At 37.6% G+C, this 27,335-nt stretch overlaps 1 pseudogene; it reads right to left on the reverse strand.

Moving 5' to 3' along the window:
• Window positions 1–481: 481 nt before the first annotated feature.
• Window positions 482–11,612, reverse strand: LOC147566673 (small ribosomal subunit protein eS6 pseudogene; annotated as a pseudogene).
• Between the last annotated feature and the right edge of the window lie 15,723 nt (window positions 11,613–27,335).

The following is a 27,335-nucleotide window of genomic DNA, read 5'->3' on the forward strand; positions in this document are numbered from 1 at the left end:
TTAAAAACAAGTTGTTTTCATTTGTGTATGTAATGGGAACTACATTTACACAAGAGAAAGGAAAATTACTAAATTCCTGTATATTAATAGTGAATAAAAAGTAACAAAGAGGGAACGTTCCTGAAATGAAAAATGAATCATCTAATACGGATTGAACATATGCAAACTATTAGTTCGAAAAGCAATTTTGCAACTTCTAGGTAATTCGCCTTAAAGTTAAAGGCCATACTTTACCACGATCAATCTGAGAGTAAACCAAATAAGATGTTTAGGGCTTGAACAAAATAAAATAGGGCAAGTGCGTGTAGCCATTATCATATGAGGTCACAAACTCCAAAATTGTTCAATAAAATTGACATGTAGTACCATAAGAAAACAAATAAACATAACCAAAATAATGGAAGTATCAACTGCAAATTATCAAAATCTGATCAAAATAATGTGTAATTAGCATCAACTTCAAAAGGAAACAATAGTTACCTCAAAATATATGAAATACCAATTCGAACGAAAAAGAGCTTAGCCTTAAGAAACTTTTAAACTTGAACGAAAGCACATAAGCTGCAATAGATGGCTTGGAAGCAAGATAGAGTCTAGATCTCTTTTTTCATAAGCTTTCACTTTGGCGTTCTCTTTGTTCTTTCAACCTGGAAGCCAAAAGCTTCTAATATTCTGTTGATTCAGACTTCGCCTTCACGATCTTCTTCTCCTTCCCCTCGATTCTTGCTATTTTCTTTGTAGAGTTGATAGAGTAATCAACTTCTGATTTTTCGGAGCGTTACAGAGCTTATTCCTGGACTAACACGAATAAAGTATTCAACTCCTACTTTAGATTAGTGAATCAAGACCAAGTTTATTGCTTTTAAACCAACAAAAACCCTTCCCTTTTTTTGTTCGAAAGTTCCTATCGTATTTGTTGACATAGTTTCTGACATCGTCTTGCTTGGAAAGGTGGAAGAGTTTTATGATTATCAGACCTCTCGTCCTCTCTCCGTATAAGTTAGATCTTGAAGATCATTTACAACCTTCTTCACAACCAAGTTAATAACAGACAGGTCTCGGCTGACAATGCTCCACAAACTCACTTCCTTCTCCTTTCTTTATTTTGTCTACCAAAAGAAACAACCTGATTATTAAGTCACAAGTTACAACATTGTAGTTGATCCCATTATCACGGTAAAAAATGATAATCTATTAGGAAACCTTCCTAGGAGAAGAGCTAGATCACTAGTCATTATGGTGCAAAACAAAAAATAGAAGCAATCCTCAATCAACTAAATGTTCAGGGCAAATAACAAGATTCCTATCAATAGAATTCTTGACAGATTTTTGCAATGAAAAAACAGAAAGAAAAATATATGCAACTTCCCTAAGTTGTTCTTGATTAAAATATATAAAAAAACCAACAATAATTTCAAATCATCATAGTAGGTGAATAATATTTTGATGTGAACTCAGTTCAACAAAGTGAGAGTGAGGAAGAATGGTACGTTGATCTTACCCAATATCTAAAAACTATTCAAATGGCTAAGTTTAAACCAATCAAGAATGATATTGATTTGCCTATTCAAATCGAGAAAAGAAGTCCCATGGCCATGTCCCATGTAGCTGTCACTTTCCAATTGGGGAACTAAATTATAAGGCCAATTCTGCAAATAAATACTTTAATAAAGCAATGGCAGCCACTCTAACGAGCCTACAAGGCTCCAGGATAGGCAACTGAAGCAATCGATCAGTATCATTGTCAAGGAAGAACCTTCAGACCTGGTTCGTTAATAAAATCTCACCTTAGTTTTTCCAAGTGCTTTTTGGCGTTTCCGAGGACAAACATTGGTTGGACTAAGCAATCTTATGTCAAGGAAGACATAGTATATTGTCAAGCTAGGCTAGTGGGCCTAGGTGGTGGCTCAGTCCAAGAACATATATAGATGGTATTTGAATAGATGCATATCAGATCATTTTGACTAAGGATGGATCGGGCATCCATTGGTACCAAATCCTAAGCCCAACTACCTAGTACTGAAATCTGCTACAGAGATAAGCTAAGCAACATAATATGCTGGCTTAAAGTATATTAAACACATCCGAAGAAATCTATCACAAAACAGATACAAGAAAAATGTTCAACTTCGGTAATTAGCATCTTTGTGTCCTATGGATCCAGTTTCAGAGAAATAATCATCTGAGGTTCTTCAAACTACCATTTTAACCGAATATCATGGAAGAAAGCAACAAAATGATGGATGGTTTAGGCAATGTGAAGAACATGAAGAAGTTGAAAAACATATTTCTCTTGTGCTGCCTGGAAATTGAACTTCATGGGGAGCAAGAGTCGGTGATTCGACAAAGTGTAGGTTGGCATCACTGTAAAACGTGACAATTGGAAGTATACATCACGTGAAATAGTAAAAGTAAGAACAAAAAAAATTTAAAAATGGTTGTTTGGGTCAAAATATTATTCATAATAACCAAATAAACAAATATCTTTTTCTTTTAACTATAAGCTGTCAAAATGGGTAATGACAAGTAAAGTTTAGAATATATATAATTAGCAATCCATGTCATTTTCTGATGTTTTGGTTCCCAAAATACCCTTGAACATTAAAACTTCCTTTTTCTCTAAAAAAATCATAATTTTTGGGGTTTCTTCCTTCTTCTCCGTTGAAGTTTCCACTTCGATTCATGACCGACCCTGGGCCCAAGTCTTTCTTTGGACCACACCAGCAACACTGTTAAAAGAATATGCCGCAAATTTGCTATTTTTTAATACATTAACTTTGTGGGACCAACAGCAAATACAAGACAACAAACTTCCATTAGATTTCCTCACCTTCAACGTCCTCATCCCAACCCAAAAAAATACAACTCTCTTCCCGAGTTATGGGGAATTCAACTTATTAAGGAATGTTATTTATTGTTGACAAATATAAAGACTTTTACTAAACTACCCTCATTTAGTATAGAGTATTTCATTAAATACAACATTGGTAGAAGTGTAGAACCAATTTGAACTTTTGAATGGTGTTAAAACTAAAGGGTAGTTTTGGAAGTTTCATCATTTTACTAATAAATGAATGTTATAAAAGGAAAGTGAATAAACATTTTGAGACTTCCATAAAAGAAATAACAACCAAACAAAATGGGACGGAGGGAGTATTTGCAACAAAAAAAATACTCTCTCATCTTTGGTTTCAACAATGAATAACATCAATCCAACTTGGGCCATATTGTAATTATTTTATCATTATTAGCAATAATATAATACCTAATTCATAAATTTTAAAAACCTTAATTCATTGATTATTTGATTTATTTATGTAATTGTTTTACCATTACTAGTAAAGAATAATAAATATTCATTCCTATAAGCATTGCAAAGGAGCTAAGAGTTACTTTGGTCTGAAATTAGACATGTCCAAAGCTTTTGATCGGATAGAATAGAGTTATTTAGAGAAGGTGATGCATCTGATGGGCTTTCATCAGAAGTGGATTGAGCTCATCCACACTTGTCTTGCTATTAGTTCTATGGCGGTTCTCATCAATGGCCGCCCTGGAATGACTTTTAATGTGAGCCGCGGTATTCGACAAGGAGATCCTCTTTCGCCGTTCCTGTTTGCTATTGCTATGGAAGGTCTTAGCAGGCTTCTGGAGAAGCCTAATGTTAATCATACCTTCATAGGTTTTCCGGCGCCGAATTCAGAGCTCATTATCAATCATCTTCTGTTCGCCGATGATTGTCTCATTTTTGGTCAAAATTCTTTGGAGAACATTCACAATCTCAAACTCATTCTGAAGGAATTCAGTAATGCCTCGGGACAAATGATCAACTACTCCAAATCAAATATTTTCTTTTCTAAAAATGCCCACCCCAAATTTAAACGGATGATCACTCGTGATCTCAAAGTTCATTATTCTTCGGCAGGAGACAAATACCTTGGTACCAATTTGTTCATTAATAGCAACAAGAAGTCAGCTTTCCAACCTCTCATTTCTCAGATTCGGAATAAACTCGCCAAATGGCAAACTCATCTTCTCTCTCAGGCTGGTCGCTGATTTGGCGTTAAAATACCACATTGAGATCACTTAACTTTGATGAGTTAGTTCTTTTCGTGTTTTATTTCTAATTATTTATAAGTTTTTCTTGGTAGGTACCTTATTTGGAGTTTGACGCTTCATTCGGAATAAAACGGAACATTTATCAGATTTTATCTCATGTGGAAGAGACCGGAAGGAAAGAGAGACCAGGGGTATTTTGGTAATTTTGGCAGAGATCAGAGGTTAAGTGGCAAGTGGAGTCGATGGTGAATCCGGTGGCGAAAACGAAAGTCGAATCGGAGTTCGGACGGAAAAGTTATGGAAGAAGGAAGTTGAGGGTCATTTTCGTCTTTCTGAAAATTAGAGGAAGTAGAGACAAATTTGAAGGCACCCCTTGGTGTATGTAATAAGACTCAAAGTCAGGCCCAAAAACCCAAGGAAGAAGACCAAAGGAGAAGTTTAGGGGCACCTCTCTTTATAAGCCCAATTCAAGGGTTTTAGTAAAGAAAAAGAGGCTGGTTGGTCATCTTCTAGAATTAGAAATTAGAGTTTTCTAGGGTTTAGGGGAAAAAAGCTAGAGAGAGAAGGGAAGGAGGCTGCCGGCCAAGTTCTCTTGGCCGGCACGGTTCGGGTTCGTCTGAGTTCTCACCGGTGCAGCTCCAACAGCAGCAGCTCGGGTTTTCCACTTGGACAGCAGCTCGGTTTTGCCTCAATCCACCATTAAAGCAGCTCCAACAACAGCAGCTCGCGGGAAGCATAGAAGCAGTGCGGGTTATCTCCTATTAGCACGGGGAACAGCTCGGAACAAGGGACGGCTAGCAGTTGCTCGAGACAGCAAGTTCTAGGCCGGAATTGGAGTTTTCTTTGGCCGGATTTTGGTAGACCTTGCCGGAGCAATTTTGGGTAGTTCCGGTCATTATTAGGCTCGGAAACCTTAGGGTTTTAGATCCATTCATCATTGCCTTGCTTCCTATAATGTTTGATTTTGTTTTGAGCAACAAATCTTAGAGAGATAAACCTTGATCCTAGCTTTCATGGTGGATTTGGTTTGAGAGGAAGAAGATGACACTCTGTTAAGGGGAAGTCAAGTTCTGCTGAGAGGACACCTATTATACACTGTTAAGGGGACCCCTGCATTCTGTTACAGGGAGATCGACAGCACTTGAACACTTATATTTCCCGTCGATCTTAGTCTTGCGCCATCACCGAAATAGGGAGATTTTCACCTTAACTCATGTCTTTCTTTATTTTCTTCTCGTTTATTATGTGCTCCACCATGTCTAGCTAGCTTTTGTAGTCGGATACTCGTGATACATGTTTTGATGTGACAAGAGTTTTATTGCTTTTAATGATAAAATCTTCCGGATTTTTAGACCGTTCATGGACTGGAATCTGAGTTAAACCAAGAGTTCGCTGACCCATCCAAGTAAATGGGTGAAGTTAACTAACTTTTCATGCTTATTGATTATTAGTACTAGTCACTATCAATTCTGTGGATCGAAGTATCCCTCTCGTTCCATTCTTACTCGACTCTTCCCGAATCTGCCACCTTTAGTTTAGTTAGCCTTATTTGTTTATTTATTTGAAATCAATCCAAAAATCCAACTTATTCTCTTTTTTTGTTTTTAGTCTGAGTTAGTGACTGACACTTAAACCGGTGGGTTAGACTCTTTCGGTATTCGAATTACCCCCTATCCTTGAGGATCGATCCCGGTCTTACCGGGTTATTACTTGACGCCCGTATACTTGCGGGTGGAGACCTTTTAGGGTAACCTTTTAGGCCCATCAAGTTTTTGGCGCCGCTGCCGGGGATAGGTTTAGTAGTTTGGATATTGTTTGCTTGTTTTGTTCATTAGTTTAGTGTTATTTGTTAACTTAGACGTTTTTATTTATTTTCGTAGTTTCTGACTCTTTCTTGTTTTCAGGAACTACTTTAAGAAAAAAAGCCAAAAAGAGAAATAGGAGCGAAGGAAAAGAAAGAAATCGAAGGAAAAACGAAACGAGAGGAGCATTCGCTAGTATCGTATTCTATCTCTTTCTTTCTTACTTGTGTGTGATTGGTTGGATAAGTTTTGCATTGCATTGATAGCTTGTTTGTTAGTTCCTTGAGCATTGTGAGATCATGGCACGTTATTCTAACGGTTGGCCATTTCATGTTGATGATGACCTTGATCTGAGGAGTTCCATCACTACCCGACCTGGTATGACCTTCGGGGAATACCAACAGATGAGTAGAAACGAGCCTAACCGACCTGGTATGACATTTGGGGATTATCAACAAATGTCTAGAAACGGTCCGATTAGTGAGTGGAGTAGACCAGAACCTGATCGATCTCGTATGACATTAGGAGAATACCGACAAATGTATAGAGATGGTCAAATTAGTGATGGATATGGTCTGACACCAAATATGTATGAGAGACCTTATAGTCCACACTATTTAGAGACCAATGATTTTAGAGGCAGGTATTATCCTAATATGTACGATGAGACTTATGATCAAGAGTCGTCATTGAATTACACTAGTGAGCCTTACTATGAGGAGACTCTTGAAGAGTCCGCGAGTCGTCTTAGAGAGATGATGTCACAGTTTGCGACTCAAACGACGCAGGAGATTAAGTCATTGACTCAACAGGTAAAGATGCTTAAGTCACAGTTATTCGTCGACGAGGAAGGGGTTTCACCACCCCAAACTCAAGAGGGTACTAGGTACGATGACGAGGGTAATACGTCTAACCCTAGTACTAAGTTAAATGTCGATGAATTTACTGATAGTAACTTAGAGCCTGAACGGTCTGATGACCTTGTCGTCTTGTTTCCTCCACCAGTGTCGTCTCACCATGATAGGACTACATTAGACGTTGATGTTCAGGGTGATGGCTCTACGAGCAAGTTTGAGGATGACATGATTATGAACTATCCGATTTTTGACACTTGTAAGGAGTCAGTGTTAGATGCAATTCTAGGAAGGCCTGCTAATATAACTGACTGCGAGGCTCCAGAAGTCTTTGAGGATATTGATGACGTAGTAGTTAGAGACATGTTGGATAGTTTGTCAGACTATTTACCTAAGGAAACCATGGACCTTGACTTGGTCCCCGATCATATTGCCTTACCCTTAGAGTCTAGTTCGACTTTCCACATGATCTCAAACTCGGTTGTTGATCCCTTTTGGGACATTTCAGACGTCTTTCCAAAGACGTCTATGGACGTAATGGATATTCTGTCCACTAAGCTTCCAGATGATTTTTTGCCTTCGACTGATATTTTGACTCTTCACATGTATGTCGATCCTTTTGATGATTTCTTTGTTGTCGTTCCTTCTATTTATGCCTACTTAGTGAACTGTGCACCCACTAAGTTTGGGGATGACTTGTTTTCTTCTATCGTCTCATGTGCACTTCATATCCTTTATCTTTTTGTGAGACGATTATCACCGGCATATAGCTTTCTTTGGGTTGACCCCCAAAATTTCCGTCTCTTATTGTATGATCTTTGACTGATTGAGATGGGTCTTGATGTTTGTGGGTATCATCTCTGGAAACCCTCCACGAGACAGAACTCGTGCTCTTGTGAAAGCAAGAGAATCAACGGCTAATTGCATAGCTCAATGCAATCGTGTTTACCCGCGTTAGTGGTCATTTTTATGGTCATGATCTTATGTGCTTCATTCTCATATTTCTTGTTGATCATAGGAGCATTTCTTACTTGTTTTGCTTCTGAGGCATAGTTTGTTCCAAGTTTGGGGATGGAGACGAGCTCGACATCAACTTGGAACCTGTTCATACACGAGTCTCGGTAGTAGTATCTATTATCTCCTCCGGCTACGGTAATATCTTTCCATTCTTCTCTTTAAATTAATATGTCTTATCTTTTGGTGAGTATATGGTTGAAACATTGAGGACAATGTTAGTTTTAAGTTTGGGGATGGGGTATGACTTTCAGCCATGACCATGGGGTTTCAAAAGACAAGAGGGTTCAATAATTCGACCAAATTTGAAAATTTTTGGGTAGATTTGATATGACTTTAGTGGTATGCTTAAGTATGTTGATGCACGTGTTTCAGTTTTGGTGAATGTTATGCATGTTCTTTGTCTTTCTTATGAATGTCAAGTCCTTTAGCGTTTGTTGTCTGATCATGTGAGTAGCATCTAAGGAAAAAGAAACATTTCTAAGGGACCTAGAAGAGTCATTAGTGGAGACTTACACCCATGTGAGATATCTGAGCCTTTATATTGTTTTCGAGTGTACTCTTCTGCGCTAACTCCGAGTAGAATGAAGAGCTACTCAACCTCGCAACTTTTAAAAGAGCTTAGACGATCTCATGAGCTCAACTTTCTTAGCCACTAGGAGTGACATCAGGATAGCGACCTTACTCTTGTAGTCCATGAAACCCGATAATAGTGTCAACTTTAGGGAAACGGATACTCCACCACCTATTCATCATCTTACTCCCGAGAATGAAGGCATGATAGTTATAGAAAGAAGAATGTGAAAGCAAAGTGTGAATGAAGAAAAAAAGTTGTTTGTTGAGAATACTAGTGTTAGTATTTGTTTTGTTACGAAAAAAAAAAAGTGAAAAAAAAAGAACATAAGAAAAAAAAAGAGTTTATTTGTTATTTTGTGTTTTTATGTGTGAGTGTTGTGAATAATAAAGTGTTCAAAGCAAAAGCTAAATTTAGTAGTTGTTTGAGCGTTCTTTTTATTGAAGACGTCGACATTCTCGGGATTTCACTACTTTCATCTCATTACTTGTATCCGTTGACCTTTAGGAAACATTGTTAGAGGGTATAGTGGGTGAGAAGGGTGAGTGAACTTCCCCATTCCATTTTAGTGGTTATTTCCATTCTTTAGAGATTATTTCGTTCTAAAACTTGTTATCCTCATTTGTTTTGTATGTGTTGAGTTTCTCTTTATTCCATGCTCACACATTAGAGTGAACCATTATTATATATTCTTGAGTGATTTCATGTTTTTGAGTGTATGACCGTGAGGCTAAAGTCGAGGCGAAATGTACTAAGATAGGAATCGAGGTTTTGTGACTTTGAACTTAGATGATGCTCATTATGATTGGACACTCACATTTTCGGATGAGACTACTAGTGAGGAGACTTTTAGCATATATATGCGTTTATCGATTTTGATTCGTTTGTTTAGCATGCTTGAGTGTGTCATTAGTTGTCATTATCTTATTTACATCGATGTTGAAATCTTTTGTGTCTTTGGAATCTTGAATTTTGTGGGTATATTCACTGGAAACCCTCACGAGACGACACTCGTCCACTAGGGGTAACCTAGGGGTTTAACGGCTTGTTGCATACGCTAAATGCAACCGGGATTCCTCCGAAAGTGAGTTAGGATTTTACTTTATTGTTTTGTTTTATTTATTTGCTCGAGGACTAGCAAATTCTAAGTTTGGGGATGTTTGATGTGGCGTTAAAATACCACATTGAGATCACTTAACTTTGATGAGTTAGTTCTTTTCGTGTTTTATTTCTAATTATTTATAAGTTTTTCTTGGTAGGTACCTTATTTGGAGTTTGACGCTTCATTCGGAATAAAACGGAACATTTATCAGATTTTATCTCATGTGGAAGAGACCGGAAGGAAAGAGAGACCAGGGGTATTTTGGTAATTTTGGCAGAGATCAGAGGTTAAGTGGCAAGTGGAGTCGATGGTGAATCCGGTGGCGAAAACGGAAGTCGAATCGGAGTTCGGACGGAAAAGTTATGGAAGAAGGAAGTTGAGGGTCATTTTCGTCTTTCTGAAAATTAGAGGAAGTAGAGACAAATTTGAAGGCACCCCTTGGTGTGTGTAATAAGACTCAAAGTCAGGCCCAAAAACCCAAGGAAGAAGACCAAAGGAGAAGTTTAGGGGCACCTCTCTTTATAAGCCCAATTCAAGGGTTTTAGTAAAGAAAAAGAGGTTGGTTGGTCATCTTCTAGAATTAGAAATTAGAGTTTTCTAGGGTTTAGGGGAAAAAAGCTAGAGAGAGAAGGGAAGGAGGCTGCCGGCCAAGTTCTCTTGGCCGGCACGGTTCGGGTTCGTCTGAGTTCTCACCGGTGCAGCTCCAACAGCAGCAGCTCGGGTTTTCCACTTGGACAGCAGCTCGGTTTTGCCTCAATCCACCATTAAAGCAGCTCCAACAACAGCAGCTCGCGGGAAGCATAGAAGCAGTGCGGGTTATCTCCTATTAGCACGGGGAACAGCTCGGAACAAGGGACGGCTAGCAGTTGCTCGAGACAGCAAGTTCTAGGCCGGAATTGGAGTTTTCTTTGGCCGGATTTTGGTAGACCTTGCCGGAGCAATTTTGGGTAGTTCCGGTCATCATTAGGCTCGGAAACCTTAGGGTTTTAGATCCATTCATCATTGCCTTGCTTCCTATAATGTTTGATTTTGTTTTGAGCAACAAATCTTAGAGAGAGAAACCTTGATCCTAGCTTTCATGGTGGATTTGGTTTGAGAGGAAGAAGATGACACTCTGTTAAGGGGAGGTCAAGTTCTGCTGAGAGGACACCTATTATACACTGTTAAGGGGACCCCTGCATTCTGTTACAGGGAGATCGACAGCACTTGAACACTTATATTTCCCGTCGATCTTAGTCTTGCGCCATCACCGAAATAGGGAGATTTTCACCTTAACTCATGTCTTTCTTTATTTTCTTCTCGTTTATTATGTGCTCCACCATGTCTAGCTAGCTTTTGTAGTCGGATACTCGTGATACATATTTTGATGTGACAAGAGTTTTATTGCTTTTAATGATAAATCTTCCGGATTTTTAGACCGTTCATGGACTGGAATCTGAGTTAAACCAAGAGTTCGTTGACCCATCCAAGTAAATGGGTGAAGTTAACTAACTTTTCATGCTTATTGATTATTAGTACTAGTCACTATCAATTCTGTGGATCGAAGTATCCCTCTCGTTCCATTCTTACTCGACTCTTCCCGAATCTGCCACCTTTAGTTTAGTTAGCCTTATTTGTTTATTTATTTGAAATCAATCCAAAAATCCAACTTATTCTCTTTTTTTGTTTTTAGTCCGAGTTAGTGACTGACACTTAAACCGATGGGTTAGACTCTTTCGGTATTCGAATTACCCCCCTATCCTTGAGGATCGATCCCGGTCTTACCGGGTTATTACTTGACGCCCGTATACTTGCGGGTGGAGACCTTTTAGGGTAACCTTTTAGGCCCATCAGTCGCTCTGTAGTCATTTCGACCATAGCAGCGGCCGTTCCCCGATACCAAATGCAATGCTTTGCCATTCCTAAAGGCATTTGCAATAGCATTGAGTCCATTCAAAGGACCTTCTGGTGGGGAAAATCCAAAACTTTTCATATGCTTAACTGGGCCACTATTTGCAAACCTCGCAAATTTGGCGGTCTGGGCATTCGTGTTCCTCTTCTTGATAACCAAGCATTTTCTGAACAAGATCAATTGGCGTATTATCAAAAATCCTAATGCAGTTTGGGTTAAAATTCTTAAAGGAAAATATTTTCCGAATTCGTTTAAACCCACTCCTCCCAAACCTAACCATTCTTGGATCTGGAAATCCATCAACAAACAGTCTATTCATATGCAGAATCTGATCTTGTGGGACATCAACAAAGGTGACAATATTGATATTTGGCAGGACTTCTGGATTTCGGATTACCCTCCGCCTATGACGAATCACAATGAGATTAATCTCAAATGGGTTTCACAACTAATGGATAACAATACTTGGAATACTAATATATTACATTGTTGTTTCAACACTGATATTTGCAATGTTATCATGAGCATTAACATCCATAGTGACCAGGAGGATATTCCTAGATGGACGCTGACTAGATCAGGTAATTTTTCACTTAAATCTATGTATAATTCTCTGCGAATTGATGTACTAATCTTATGCAGGATCAAACGGACTGGTTCTTTATATGGAACATGAATACGATTCCTAGAGTCAAATTATTTTTATGGAAATGCTGTACTAATGGTCTACCAGTAAAGGAAAAAATAGGTAAATACATTGGTAACCAATTCTCTTGTATTAACTGTAATGAAAACGAAACTTTAGACCATGTTATGCTTCATTGCACCTTCGCTAAAGCGATTTGGTTTAATTATCCGGTAAGAACAGACCATATTGTATCTACTATCCAATAGATACATCTATGGAAAAAACTAGATGAGGAAATTGGTCTACTATATGCCAAAATTCTTTGGTTTTTATGGAAAGCAAGATGTGAAAACAACTTCTCCAAAACGAAACAAAATCCTAGACAGATCATTGATAGGATAAATGCCAATACCATCACGCCTATTAAGATCGAATCCTTTATACCTAAAGTTTGCAGGGAAAAAACCATACAGGAAAAATGGAGACCTCCGTCAACACCATATCTTAAACTTAATGTTGATGCTTCTTTCTCCAAAAGCTCAGAACCAGCAGGGATTGGGTGTATCATCAGAGAAGAAACAGGCGCTTTTGTTATTGCAGCGGCTGACTCTATACGAGGTCAGAATGCGGAAGAGTGTGAAAGCATTGCCATACTTTACAGCATCAAATGGGCTTTAGATTTGAACATTAACCACGTTCATATTGAAAGTGATAACCAAACGCTCGTCCACTTTATCAACGGACAAAATGTTAGTCTCCACTGGCAATCTACAAAGATCATGAAACAAGCTAAAGAGCTCAGGGATAAATTTGATGGTATTATCTTTACGTTTATCAACCGGGAAGGCAATACTCAGGCGGACTCAATAGCTAAATGGGGTAGGAGGAATGACAGTAGAAAAATATGGAATGTATTACCTTCTTTTGTTAAAGCTATATGCTAGAACTTTGTATGGATATTTTAGTTAAAGTTATGCTATGTTTTCTTCATAAAAAAAACAAAAGTAAAGAATAATAAATCCTTAAAAGCTCGAATTGTTATCAGTGTAAATATGTGATCAACAAACTAAACACCTAATCGTAATCATTGAATTATTTTGTACGTTATATGTGTGAACATATAGTATGTTATGAATTTTATTTATAGATTAATCATTAATCAATTTATCATATAAGAATATTTTTTTTTTAAATTATTTCTCTCTGATTTAGGCATAAATAAGTTTCTCAAAAAAAAAAATTAAACAAGAGAAGATTTAAGTAAAAGTCTCACAAGAATTACTAATTTTGGGTTTTTTTGATAAATATGGTAGATGGTGGTTATCTTGCATATTATACTCGTTTTGTTAGTGATAAGTGATTGGACGTTGCTCGTAAATTCAATTTCGAAAAGTTAAGATCCGATAATGATGTAAGAGATTCATGTGCTTTTTAAATTTTCTAAAGCAAAACAGGTTATATGATATAGATGGACTTCACTTGTTCTTTGAAGTGAAAGTAATTAATGAAATGTCTTGTAACGTGAAAGATAAAAAACGTGAAGTGTCAAAATTTTGAAAGATATGAAAGGATTTTACCCAAAGGCATGGATTGCTTACAAATTGTTGTTAACGGTACATGTTACTGTCGCATCTACAAAAGAAGTTTCTCTAAGTTGAATTTGATTAAATCTTATGTTCGATCTACTATGTCACAAGAAAGTTCAATAATTCGGATATTTTGTCGATTGAGAAAAAACTTACTGAAAATTTACATTTCAACAATCATAAGCGCTGCATAAAAAAATCTAAAAAGAACAACATTCAAGTGATTGTAATTATTAAGTACTTGAGAAAGAAGACGCACAATTTTAAGTATTCACTTGCAGGCTGATAAAGAAGACGCAACAACATGGTCACTCACCAAATCAGGAAATTTCTCAATTAAATCTATGTATAACTACTTGAGAAGAGGCAGTAATGAACCAATGCACGACTCAACAGACTGGTTTTTGTTTGGAATATGAACACGATACAATGGAAAAAACTATTCATGTGGAAATGTTACACAAATAGTCTACCAGTAAGAGACAAAATCGGTAAGTATATAGGTATTATCTATAATTGTATTAATTGCAATGCTAATGAAACATTAGCCAATGTGATGTTACACTGTGACCACGGTCACGCAATGGATTCAACAATGGAAAGTATTAGATGAGGAACATACTACATTATATGCCAAAATACCATGGTTTATCTGGAAAGCTAGATGCGAGAATTACTTTAACTCTCCCAAACAAACTCCAGTTCAGATGATCGAACGGATTAAGCATACGTCAACCACTCCACTCAAGATGGAGTCCATATTAACAAACAAATGCAGGAACAAACCACAGAAACAACAATGGAGACCTCAATCGACACCATTCCTAAAGATCAACGTAGATGCCTCTTTTATGAAACTTACGGAACCAGCTGGAATCGGATGTATTATCCATGATTATGAACCAAATTTTGTAATAGCGGTAGCGGACACAGTACGAGGTCAAAACGCAGAAGAATGTGAAAGTTTAACCCTACACTACAGCATCATGTGGGCGATCCAACTCCAAATCAAATATGTTCGTATCGAAAGTGATAATCTTAATATAATCAACTTCATCAACAACCAGAAGGACGGACTACATTGGCAATCTCGACGAATCATTGCAATGTTGCTAGCTCTCAGAAATCAATTCACAGACATCATTTTCACTTATGCGCCAAGGAAATGCAACTCCAAAGCCGACGCACTCGCCAAATGGGGTAGAACCAATAGTCAGAAAAAAATAGGAATGTAGCTTCATCGTTTATTTCTGCTTTTAATTAGTTTGCTTTGTATGGAGGGTTGCTTTTGGTATTATATCTCATAAAAAAAGTGATTGTAATTATTAGCACTATTTTGTTGTATATATAAAAAAAAATTTATGATACTTATATTTTTAATAATAAATATGATTTTTGTTTTGCATATACTATAGGAGACATATTTTCTGAACTCGCTTCGGGCCACCAAAAACTAGTATTCGTCCATTAAATCTGTAAGTAACTATTTCTCTCTAACTTTCGATCGTCATATTGTTATTTTTCAAAAATCTAATTCTAGATCTCGCTGGAATCAGACTTCTAGGTCAGATCACTTATTTTGTTATTTTTGTTTAGATTTGATAATGGCGGTTCAACACTTGAATGTAGTTCCAATTGTTACAACAATAGGAATAATCAAAGGTCGCCTGGTTTAGGGGTGGGAATAAAGCCCGCGGGCCCGAACCCGCCCGCATTTTATAAAACCTACCCGAGACCTACCCGATACAAATTAATAGGTGGCTTCACCTAGACCGATGGATGAGGTTCAGAACTTTTGATGCCTTCCCCAATCCAATTCCAACAATAAAACCCTAAGTGACTAAGTCCTTAACGCCTCTCTTTCTTCTTCAACCTAGTGCCTCTCTTTCTTCATCTACAACCATTCCATAACCCTAACATTGCCTCTCTTTATTTTTCATCCTAGTTTTTTTTTATTCAAGTTCACTCTTCATCAACTTCACTTCACCTTAACTTTTTTTTTTCATCCAAAAACCCTAAACCGTAATACTATTACTAACGGTTCTCAAGCATCTTCACGGCTTCACCGACTATCTTCGTCGACAGTCTGCACCAACTATCTTCATCGGCTTCCTTCAACGATTCCATGGAATAGCTTTCGTCAACAGTGATAAAGAAGGTTTGGGTGGAGGTTATATGTAGTTCTCATTTAATATTGAATATTTTAGAACTGATTTAGTTTTAGATACTTTAAATCTGACTTTTGTTTGACTTATTATTAAATGTTTCAGATCTTATTATGACTACATATTATAGATCTAAAATATCTACATAGTTGTATTATTACTTCTGATATCTTGTTAGTTGCGTGTTGTTACATCTTAACAAGTTTAACAAGGCTTCTGATTTGTTAGATCTAAACTATCTAAATATGTTGTTAGTTGTATGTTGTTACATATTATAGATCTGAAATATCTACATAGTTTTGGATAGTTTAGACCAGACTTCAACAGTTAAACAAGTCTTCTAAATTTTAGATATGATTTACTATTAGCTTTTTAGATATGATGTATTGTTAGATATTTACTTCTGATATGTTGTATGTTGTTACATCTTACATGTTACATTGTTCATTTATACGCTATTATATACTGATATTTTGATCTTTTATTTGTAGGTTCCTCTTAAACTCTGATTTCCAACATAAACAGTTTACCAAGTCTTCTGCCTTTGAATCAGTAACGTCCTCGCTTCTCTCTGTAATAAATTTATATCCTGTATAATATCTATGATTGCTCTCTTGGTATGTTGTTATTTGATGTACAATGGGATATCTATGCATGCTTTCTTGCCTCTTGGTATGTTGTGATATGATATTCCCTATCATATATACATGTTCAGTTAGTATGTTGGATCTGATTTGTTGTTGTTATTGTTATTTATACATGTTGTAATATTTATAAATATGACCTGCAATTTGTAGTCTTTTGGCATGATAAATTGAGTTTCTATGTCCATGATCAAATGTTATGATTTGATAATACATTATTTTTATTGTATATATGTTATGATAACTGATTTTGGAAGATGTATATTCTAAACTTCGAAGAAATGCACAGTTGTTATGTGATCTTCAAGTCTCTAAAATCTTTTACTTTTCTAGCTCTGATGGTCTTTTGTGAATGATGATAGAACAAAACAGTTCAATGCTTTATGTGTTGCAAATGGCATGAAACCTAAGAAACTTCAATTAGATGTTAAGCATAGATGGAACTCGACATATCTTATGTTGAGTGGGATTTTGCCTTACAAGAATGTTGTGAATCTTTTTTTATCTGATCGGCGTAGTCCTTTTCCTCTTAATGAGGATGATTGGGTGCACGCTGAATTATTATGCAAGTTCTTAAAGGTTTTCTACGATGCTACTAACTTTTTCTCCGGTGTCAAGTATGTTACTATTAACCATGTTCTTGAGCATTTACTTTACATTGGTACTGTGTTCAAGGAACATCGAAGTAATCCTTTACTTTTTAAGATTGTAAGTGAAATGGAGAGCAAGTTTGTTAAGTATTGGGGGCAAACTCCGATTCTATTTGGTATTGCTTGTGTACTTGATCCAAGGGTCAACATAAGAGTTGAAATGGTTTTAGATGCTTTAGATGACTGTTTTCATACTTCTGCCTATGATTTGTGTTGTACAACTTCTCAATTCAACAATATTATGGGTAAGCTTGAGCAACTATTTGCTGAGTATACTCAGACTATGGCTGCAATTGGTAGTACCCCTGGTCCCTCTACATCTTCGAAAATAAACACGACTTCTACAAGTAAAGGTTTATTTTGGAGCAGTATTAGTCGTGGTCGACGTGATCCCATTGCAGCTGCATCGCAAGAGTTATCAAGGTATAAATCTGAACCCGAACTTCATATATCTGATAATGATAAATTTGTTGTGCTTGTGTGGTGGAAAGATAACGAGAAGAGGTATCCTATACTTTCTTCTATTGCTCGAGATGTATTTTCGGTTCCCGTTTCAACTGTTGCTTCGGAGTCGGCGTTTTCGATGGGAAAACGAGTGATTGGTGATTATCGTAGTTGTTTAACTCCGGAAATGGTGGAAGTGTGTGTTGTCATGAAAGATTGGTGGCGTGCTAACTATCAACACATTTTAAACCCATTTGATCCCTTAGACGATGATTTTCCTGTTGATTTGTCTCATACTTCCACAAGTGCCCCTACTGCGAATGCTTAAGTGGTAATGTTGTTAGTTTTAATTCTCATGTTGGGTATTTTTCTTTGTATTATTTCTGATTTTTGACTATGGGTATTTCATTCATTGTCCTAATTTTTGTAATCTTAACTTGCAGGTACTTGGTTCATGTTTTTTGGATGCACTACTAACCTGACGAAGAAGGTTGCAGCAGGATTCAACTCTACGACTTTGTCGATTTTGCTGCTGAAATCTTGAAGACTTCGATTTCGTTGTATTTTTGTAACTTTTGTATAAGAAATGATACTTCACCCATAGCAGGTTGCTGCCTCACTGGTATAGTGAGTTGCTGCTTATTCTCCATTATTCTGATGGTGTAATCAGATGTAATTTGATCGTATGCAAGGGACTCGGGTATCGACCTTTACTTTCTGGTGGTCTAAATACTTGAATGTGATGTCAAATCTTCGGATTGGAAACACTTCAACTATTATGGCTTATCAAAGTTTTGGTTCGATTTGAGTTTCGATTATCCGATCATGTCCTTCTGATTTTTCCAAGTGATGGTCTTGTCTTTTTTTACTATTTTTTTTACCATCTTTTGTTAATTATATGTTAAAATGGAGTCTGAGCAAGCTTTGTATATCTTTTTCTTTCTTTTTTTTGTCTATTTTTTTTTGTTCAATTACCACTTTTTTCTCACTGAATTTCAATAAAATGAAGTAAAATAGTATAGATTTATTATCTCGGGTTGCTCGAGCCGAACCCGTCCGCTACCCGATGGACCCGCCAAAATAAACGGGCTCGGACGGGCTTTGGCGGACTACGAGAAAGACTTTACCCGCCCGGCCCGTCCGTCTACCCTAATGGTTATCTCTACCAGTTGCCCGTACCCGTCCGACCCGTCAAATATTATGCCCGCGGGTTGCCCGCCCGTCCCGATTCCCACCCCTAGCCTGGTTGGATTTACTTGAGCTCACTCACTTCTTTAGAAGAAAAGTGATGCTTTAACTGTTCATTTTCGTCAAATCTTGAAAAAAAATTTCAACAAAACAATGCCTGGGATACATTATGAAAAACTCATTTTTTTGCCCTAACTTCTTTTCCCTAAAAGCTTTTCCATTATAACCGATCTCATCTGATTTTCTAGAGAGAGGAATTTAGAAAGAGGTTAAGAGAGAAAGATAAATTCTTGGTCGAAAAATGAAACGTCAAGTCCTAGTAGATGAAGTTGAACTTGATTCAACTGATGAGAAATTGAAGAAAAAGATCCATAGTAATGAATAAGAAGAAGAAGAAAAATCTGTGATTGAAGATGATAAAATGAAGGATTTTCAAGTGTAAGTGACGATCTATTATTCGACGTATTAAAATTTGTTGGTGCTAAATCTTTGGCTACATCAACTTGTGTGAATGAGAATTTGAATAAATTAGTTCAACATGAAAGTTATGGGAGTTAATTTGTACGAGTTATTTCCGTTTTGGCCCCTTAGTTTGTTACCGACTTCCTTTTTGGCCTCTTACTGTTCGTAAATTCAAAATTGATCTCATTTTTTTGAAAACGTCAGTTAACTTTAACAGTTTATTTTTTTCTTTCCCAAATCACCCTTCCTCTAAAAATTAATTCTTATATGTTCTTCTTTCTTCTCCTTCTTCTTCTTCTTTCTTGTCTCTCTCTAACCCCTTCCTCTCTCTAACCTCCTTTAATACATGAAACACAATCCACCAAATAAACACAAAAAATATAAATCAAAGGTTCTTATTCTTTTCGACTTTCATTTTCTTTCCTTCAAAGATGAAACATTTATGTCATGATATCAAATTTCTATAAGATAACCTGCTTGAGTGGCCAAAATAAATTTTTTTTCTTTTTTGAAAAGGCAAACAAATGTGTTTAGGAATTTCAGCAAGATTGATAAAGGGTATCTATCCATCATGCCTAGAAATCTTGTAAGGTTCTATTAGTAATGGAGCAAGCCGTATGAGAATCCTCATCCGATGGCTTCAGAGAACAAAGAAGAAATCTGAAGGTATCAGAAAGTCGGTCGATGAGGATACAGTGGGTTAGTTTGTAAAAAGTAGCAACTCTGAGGAAATTCCAGCTCCTCTAAGAAAGTGACAGGTTACCAACAATTAAACCCCCAATAAGTTACAACCATTAAACCTATCACAACGAACCTACATAGAGAAAGTGATTGGTAGAGAGAGAAACTGTAATAGGCTGTTTCTAAAGTTTCTAATATGATGGATATAGGCGGTTTAGCAATTGCTTATAGGCGGTTTAGTTTGGATGCATATAGGCAGTTTCCAATAACTCAAGGCGGTTTTGGTTCCCAAAAATTGAAGTCGGTGGTGAGCATCTAATTTGGAGATGGTCGGCTTATACTAATATTTAAATAGAGGACTTGAGTGCTTTGAAAACACATCAACAACCAACACAACTACTCAACAACAACTCTTCTTTAGAGAGTTAGAGAGAGAGCAACTGAGAGAGAAATTTGTTCATAGTTTTTGAGCGGTGTTTAATTTCTCGGTCGTTGAAGATTTAGTATAGAAGGTTATTACTATACGGTACCATCTTGGGACGAACTTGCGGATTGTGTGAGTCGTCTTCATCTATCCTTCAATAAAGATTTCTTGTTCGCCCGAGGACGTAGGCTTTAGGCCGAACCTCGTTAATTTCTGTTTGCATATTTAGTTTTGGCATAGCTTTTCGATTAATCTTCATAATCAGATCAATTTCTAGGATAGGTTCGATAGCTTCTGCAACTTTCAATTCTAACAATTGGTATCAGAGCCTTGTTGAGATTGAACGCAGAGAAGATGGGATCGAGAAGTGGTACGGTCAAATCAGGGAAATATGAGATAGAGAAGTTCAATGGGAAAAACGATTTTTCTTATTGGCGGATGTAGATGAAAAATCTTTTAATCTCGCAGAAATTACACAAGACGTTGACGGGAAAGAAACCAGGAGATATGTCAGATGAGGGTTGGGAAGAGTTAGATCTCGAACCACGGGCTGCCATTCTATTGTGTCTTGAGAGGGACGTGGCGTTCCTAGTAGATGAAGAAACAACGGCGGCGAGTGTGTGGTTAAAGCTAGAAAGTAATTTCATGACGAAAACTTTAACGAATCGGGTCTACTTAAAATCCAAATTATTCACATGTAGAATGGAAGAGGAATCTTCTATTCAGGAAGATGTGAATAGGTTTGACAGGATTATCTCAGATTTGAAGGATATTGATGTTAAGGTTGAGGATGAGGACCAAGCCCTCATATTGTTACTTTCATTGCCTAAATCCTATGAGAACCTTTTACAAACTTTGATGCTTGTTGGTGATAGTCTAAGCATGGATCAGACGAGAAATTCGTTATTAGCGGATGACCTTCGTAAGGTTGCTACTAACAGTATGGCGTCAGGTGGAGTAGACAAGGATCAAGCACAAGGGTTGTTTGTAACGAGGGGGAGGAGTAATGAAAGGGGAAAGGGAAAGGGCGGGAAATCTAAATCCAAATCTAGAGGCTCTTTCAAGAAAACGTGCTTTAGTTGTGGTGAGCTTGACCACTTTAAAGCGACTTGTCCAAAGAGAAAGTTGAAGCAAAAGAACGAAGACTACAAGGGGAAACAAGATATGCAAGAGGCGGGATATGTGTCAGAAGACCCTGACGAATGTTTCTCGGTGATAGAGGTGTCTGAGAAGATCTCCGATAAGTGGATGCTTGATTCAGGGGCGTCACACCATATGTGTCCAAATAGGGAGTGGTTTACTACCTATAGGAGTATAGATGGTGGTACAGTTAGACTGGGTGATGATAGTATATGTAAAACTGTGGGACTCGGAACAATACGAATCAAGATGCACGATGGAGTGGTGAGAACATTGACGGACGTAAGACACATACCCGATTTGCGGAAAAATCTAATTTCCCTTGGTTTGTTGGAGCGGAACGACTGTAAGATAATTATAGAGAATGACTCCATAAAAGTCGTTAAGGGTTCTTTGGTGGTAATGAGAGGTACTCGTTACGGTAATTTATACAAACTTGTGGGGACAACAATTACGGGAGATGTAGCGGTAGGAATCAGTGGAAGGGATCCAACGACTTGTACGAGGCTTTGGCATATGCGCCTTGGGCATATGTCGGAAAAGGGTCTATCTTTGATGTGCGGGAAAGGCTTGTTCAAGGACATGAATAAGCCTTGCATGGAGTTTTGTGAGCATTGTGTGTTCGGGAAGGCACACAGGGTGACGTTCTCTACAAGCATACACAAGAGCAAAGAGGTATTAGACTACGTACATACCGATGTCTGGGGACCGGCAAAGTCACCTTCCAAGGGTGGTTCCAGGTATTTTATTACATTCGTTGATGATCATTCAAGATTTGTCTGGCTTTATTTTCTGAAGCATAAGAATGAGGTATTCAACACATTCCTGGTGTGGAAAGCAATGGTTGAAAACAAAACTGGTCGAAAGCTGAAGACGTTAAGATCGGACAATGGGACCAAGTACACGGATGGGGCATTCAAGGAGTTTTGTAATCAGGAAGGCATTGTGAGGCACTGGACAGTAATAAACACACCTCAGCAGAATGGAGTCGCAGATAGATTGAACCGTACACTACTTGAGAAGGCTAGATGTATGCGCTTCAATTCGAGATTAGGCGCAGAATGGTGGGCAGAATCTGTTGCTACAGCTTGTTATATTGTGAACAGGTCTCCACATTCTTCTTTAGATGGCGGCATACCTTACGAGGTGTGGTCAGGTGAACATGCAGATTACGAGAGACTTAAGGTTTTCGGTTGTACGGCCTATTACCATGTTAAAGGTAACAAACTTGACAATAGAGCAAAGAAGTCAATTTTCTTAGGATATGCTACAGGAGTCAAGGGTTATCGACTATGGTGTACGGAAGACAAGAAGTTTGTAATCAACAGAGATGTGGTGTTTGATGAGTCATCTATTGTAGCTATGGCGAAAGCTACGGTGCCTAGTTGTGGTGATGTTGAGTCTACTAAAGCTCAAGTAGTGGAAGTAGAAGCTGAAGACCAACGTGTTTCTAGGAATCATGATCAGGTGAAGCATCGGGATAATACTCAGGATGAGAAAATTGATGAACCCGATCATGAGGAGGTTCAAGAGGAAGGTACACAAGTTTTACAACAACAACAGCAGGATGTTTCGGTACACACTAGGCCAAAACGGTTATATAAGCCGGTACAGAGGTTAGGGTCAGACAAACCTCTTAGGCATTACGGCCAGGCAAATGTGGTTGAATATGCACTCTCGGTGGAAGACGACGAGCCGGTCACCTTCAAACAAGCTATTACCGCGGAGGAAAGAGAGAGTTGGTTGGTTGCTATGCAAGAAGAGATGAAGTCTCTTCACAAAAACAAGACATGGGAGGTTGTCCCATTGCCCGAAGGGAAGTCTGTTATTGGTTGTAAATGGGTGTATAAGAAGAAAGAGGATTCTTCCGAGATCAAGGGTACAAGGTATAAGGCAAGACTAGTGGCCAAGGGTTATGCACAGAAAGAAGGGGTCGACTACAATGAGATTTTCTCACCGGTCGTGAAACATACTTCTATTCGGGTGCTATTGAGTATTGTTGCTCACAGTGATCTTGAGCTGGAACAACTTGATGTTAAAACCGCCTTCTTGCACGGTGATTTGGAAGAAGAAATTTATATGGCTCAACCTGAGGGATACAAGGTTGAGGGCAAAGAAAATCAAGTATGTCGTTTGAGGAAGTCCCTTTACGGATTGAAACAATCCCCTCGCCAATGGTACAAACGATTTGATTTTTTCATGCTAAAGCATGGTTTTCGCAGAAGTGACTATGATTGTTGTGTATACATCAAGAAGCTTCGCAAAGGTGACTTTATTTATCTCCTTTTGTATGTGGATGACATGCTTATTGCTTCTAGAAGCATGGTGGAGATAGATAAGTTGAAATCTCAACTCAGTCAAGAGTTTGAGATGAAAGACATGGGCGCTGCAAAGAAGATACTGGGAATGGAGATTAAGAGAGAGCGTTCAAGTAAGAAACTTACTTGAATCAGAAAGGTTACATCGAACGAGTAGTTTCTTGGTTCGGGATGCAGAATGCGAAGGCGGTGTCAACACCTTTGGCACCACACTTCAGGCTCTCGGGAAAACAATCTCCCACTACTACGGTGGAGAAGGATCATATGGATCGTGTACCGTATGCTAGTGCAGTTGGCAGTTTGATGTACGCTATGGTGTGTACTCGTCCAGATATTTCACAGGCGGTCAGTGTGGTTAGCAGGTTTATGGCAAACCCGGGGAAGACACATTGGGAAGCTGTGAAGTGGGTCTTGAGGTACTTGAAGGGTACCGTTGATACGGGTTTGTGTTTTGGTGGAGCCACATGTCAGTAAGCGGTTATGTTGACTCGGATTATGCTGGCGATCTAGATAGAAGACGATCTACTACTGGTTATGTATTTAGGGTACATGGTGCTCCAGTTAGTTGGCGATCGATGTTACAATCTACAGTTGCATTATCTACTACGGAGGCCGAGTATATAGCTATGGCCGAGGGTGTGAAGGAAGCATTGTGGTTGTGGGGTCTTCTGGATGATCTAGGGATTAAGCAGGAGCGCGTAGATGTATGGTGTGATAGTCAAAGTGCAATCCACTTGGCGAAGAATCAGGTTCATCATGCTCGCACTAAGCATATCGATGTCAGGTATCACTTTGTACGAGATGTCATAGAGGAAGGTGATGTTTCTCTCATGAAGGTACACACAGATGAAAATCCCGCGGACATGTTGACTAAAGTGGTGATGTGTAGCAAATTTCAGCATTGCCCGGAATTGCGGCAAATCGGCTCGTGTTAAGTTGCCCGAAAGGGCGTAACGGCGACAAGGTAAACTTTATGTGAAGGGTTGGTAGAACTGTTGGAAAATTATTTATAGTGTAAATAAATTTTTATTTGAGTGAAATTATATCTAATAGGTACTTGTGAAAACTCACAAGTTATGGATAGTCATACCCCAATGGAGAGACATCTTGTGGATTTGTAGAGTCATGACTAACTCTATAAATACCCAATTTAGTTTCTCTTTTAATATAAGGTTTTGGACAGCTTTTAATAGAGTATTTGAAGACAATAGTTGAGTCGTCTAGAGTCATGTTTGAGAGCATAGTAACTCGATAGTTCGATGGAGCATATAGAATTGTAGTGCTTCTTTCTATATGACGTGATCGTTGTATCTTGGGAGACAAATGTCCGTAGACCGTTAGCACCATTGCGGGGACATGATTGTCTTAAGGAAAGAGTGACCACTCGCCTCGATCAAACAAGATAAATTTTTTCATTTTTATATTTATATAATCTTAAAGTGTTATATGATTAGTTGTCAAGAACCGAATCTGTAAACCCGATACCAACAATCTTAAGACAATCATTTTATCGGATTCGATTTCTTGCAATATTAAATGCTTATCACTTCTTTTTGATCCTGTTCCAATTTTATGTTTGTAATTTCTTAAACCAAGTCAGACTTTGGTTTACTAACATTGGTAGGTCCATATAGTTCATGTCAAATGAATTCGCAGATGATTACAGTAGTTTTGGGTGACTAATTTTTAGCCACTAACACGTTAATGCGTGGAGTTTGAAATTTAATGGATAGGAACGTAGTTGATCTAAGTAGCCTCTTTAAAGTTTTTCCTTACCACAGAACCTGTCGGAGAGATTGATGTGGAGGTCAAACACCAACAATGAAGGATGTTTTAGTTTCATTCCAGAGGGAACTATCAAATTGACACTTCCTGTTAATTCGAATAGTTTACCTTAAAAAAGCATCTTTTCAGAAACCAATGTGAAATTCTCCAAACAAAAACTTGGGATGACAATCAGAAAGCTTGGTCATATGACCAAGTCAGATGAGAAATTGAAAATTTTGTGAGAAAAAAAAAAACAAGTATGCTGTTGTCCCTTGTTTGCCGAAGAGGTGTCTTTTCAAACATGAACCAGGGTGATGCAAACATGAACCAGGTGTCTTCTCAAACATTGTTAAATGAGCATTGGGTGATGCAAACAAGAACATTACTAAGCCAGATAAGTTTTATTTTCTTAACAGTAAATATGCTATATATCATTGCTTAGGATTCTGTTTTTAGTCATATTGTAATACTATTAGTATTACGTAAATTACTATCATACGTAGTATGGTGTTGGTCGATCTTTAGAAAGATGAAATCAGGGATCTTGTGGAGTCATGAGAAAAGTTCTTAATTCTTTAAGAAAAATCAATTCTTTACATTGAAAAGTCAGTGATTGGGAATTGAAAACCAAGTTTAGAAGTGAAGGTGAAGATGGAGAGGCTCCAAAGAGGGTCTTTTGTATGCGCTCATCATATCTGTCTACCAATTAAATAAACTAAAATGACGACGATATCTTCATATGAGTTATGAGGAATGATGGTCATTTTAAAACCTTAACAATAGACAAAAAGAAAATGATTTGGACATCACAAAATAGTGTAGCTGAAGGAAATGTAATAAGGAAGCAACCAATTAACTATATGATCTCTGGTTTGTTTATTGTTAACAGTTTTCCTTAAATTATGATTATCATGACAACTTACTGATGTTGGAGGTACTCTAACTCAATGACAAGAGCAGACATGAGGAACAAATGGAAATTAATATTTACTTGTCTCGTTTGGGTTTCTGAAAAATAGTTGTTTGTATTCATACTACAACGGTTATTTTCATAGTCCATGGTGTGTATTACAAAGTCAAAAGGTGACTATACCAAATGGAATCAAGGCAAACAATGAAACCCATTTTCTGTTGTGGAGTTTCTTGTTGTGGTTCAATACATTAATAGGTGCTTAACTTGGTTCACGCCTAACAAGGCATTTGAGTATAACCAGATTGAAATATCTTAGTTATTTCAATTAATTAAGATACCGAATTTTAATGACGACGCATTTTTTGGTTGATTGTAAAATCAAACTAAGTCAGTGATAAACTCATTTCAAATTGTGGGGGTAATGAAGGTAAGATACGTCATGTATGGTAAGGGTTCTCTCATAGAAATGGTGAGTCAAGAATAATCACATTGTGGGGGTTGTATAAGGACATTGATGTCTCTGCTCAAAATTCTCATGGAGGAGAAAGTGATAAAGAAAACACTTACTAACAAATGCTTTCACTTGCTATTAGATGCATCCAGGTACATCTAGTAAAACCATACATATAGATGTAATTTCATCATTAGAAGTAATGAGGTGGTTTTCATGTTCTTCCCATTTCAAGATGAATTGGTGTTATCTTTCATCGGAGAAACCATAAGAAGAGAAACATGAAATCTTCCAGTAAAGGAAGTACAAAGGCTAAATATCTAGTCCTAGTTTCACAATAAAAGTGAAGAGAACTAGGGGCAGTACCTGAACAGTGAATTATTTTGTAAACGATCTTAGTGTGGAGACTTTACAAAAGAAGGGTGGTTTTATTAGCCTAAATTCCTATAAAAAAAAAAATTTGAGTAATTGATTTTTTTTAAGAAAAAGGAGACGAGGTCATCCGAGAAGAAGGATAAAAAAAACGACCAAATTATTTCTCTTGTACGAGAAAAGTAAAATTGCAATTCTAGTATTGTTAT

This window comes from Eschscholzia californica, unplaced genomic scaffold (assembly GCF_041429995.1).
Source record: "Eschscholzia californica isolate CP2 unplaced genomic scaffold, dmEscCali1.0.p SCAF_1, whole genome shotgun sequence".
Lineage (NCBI taxonomy): Eukaryota > Viridiplantae > Streptophyta > Magnoliopsida > Ranunculales > Papaveraceae > Eschscholzia > Eschscholzia californica.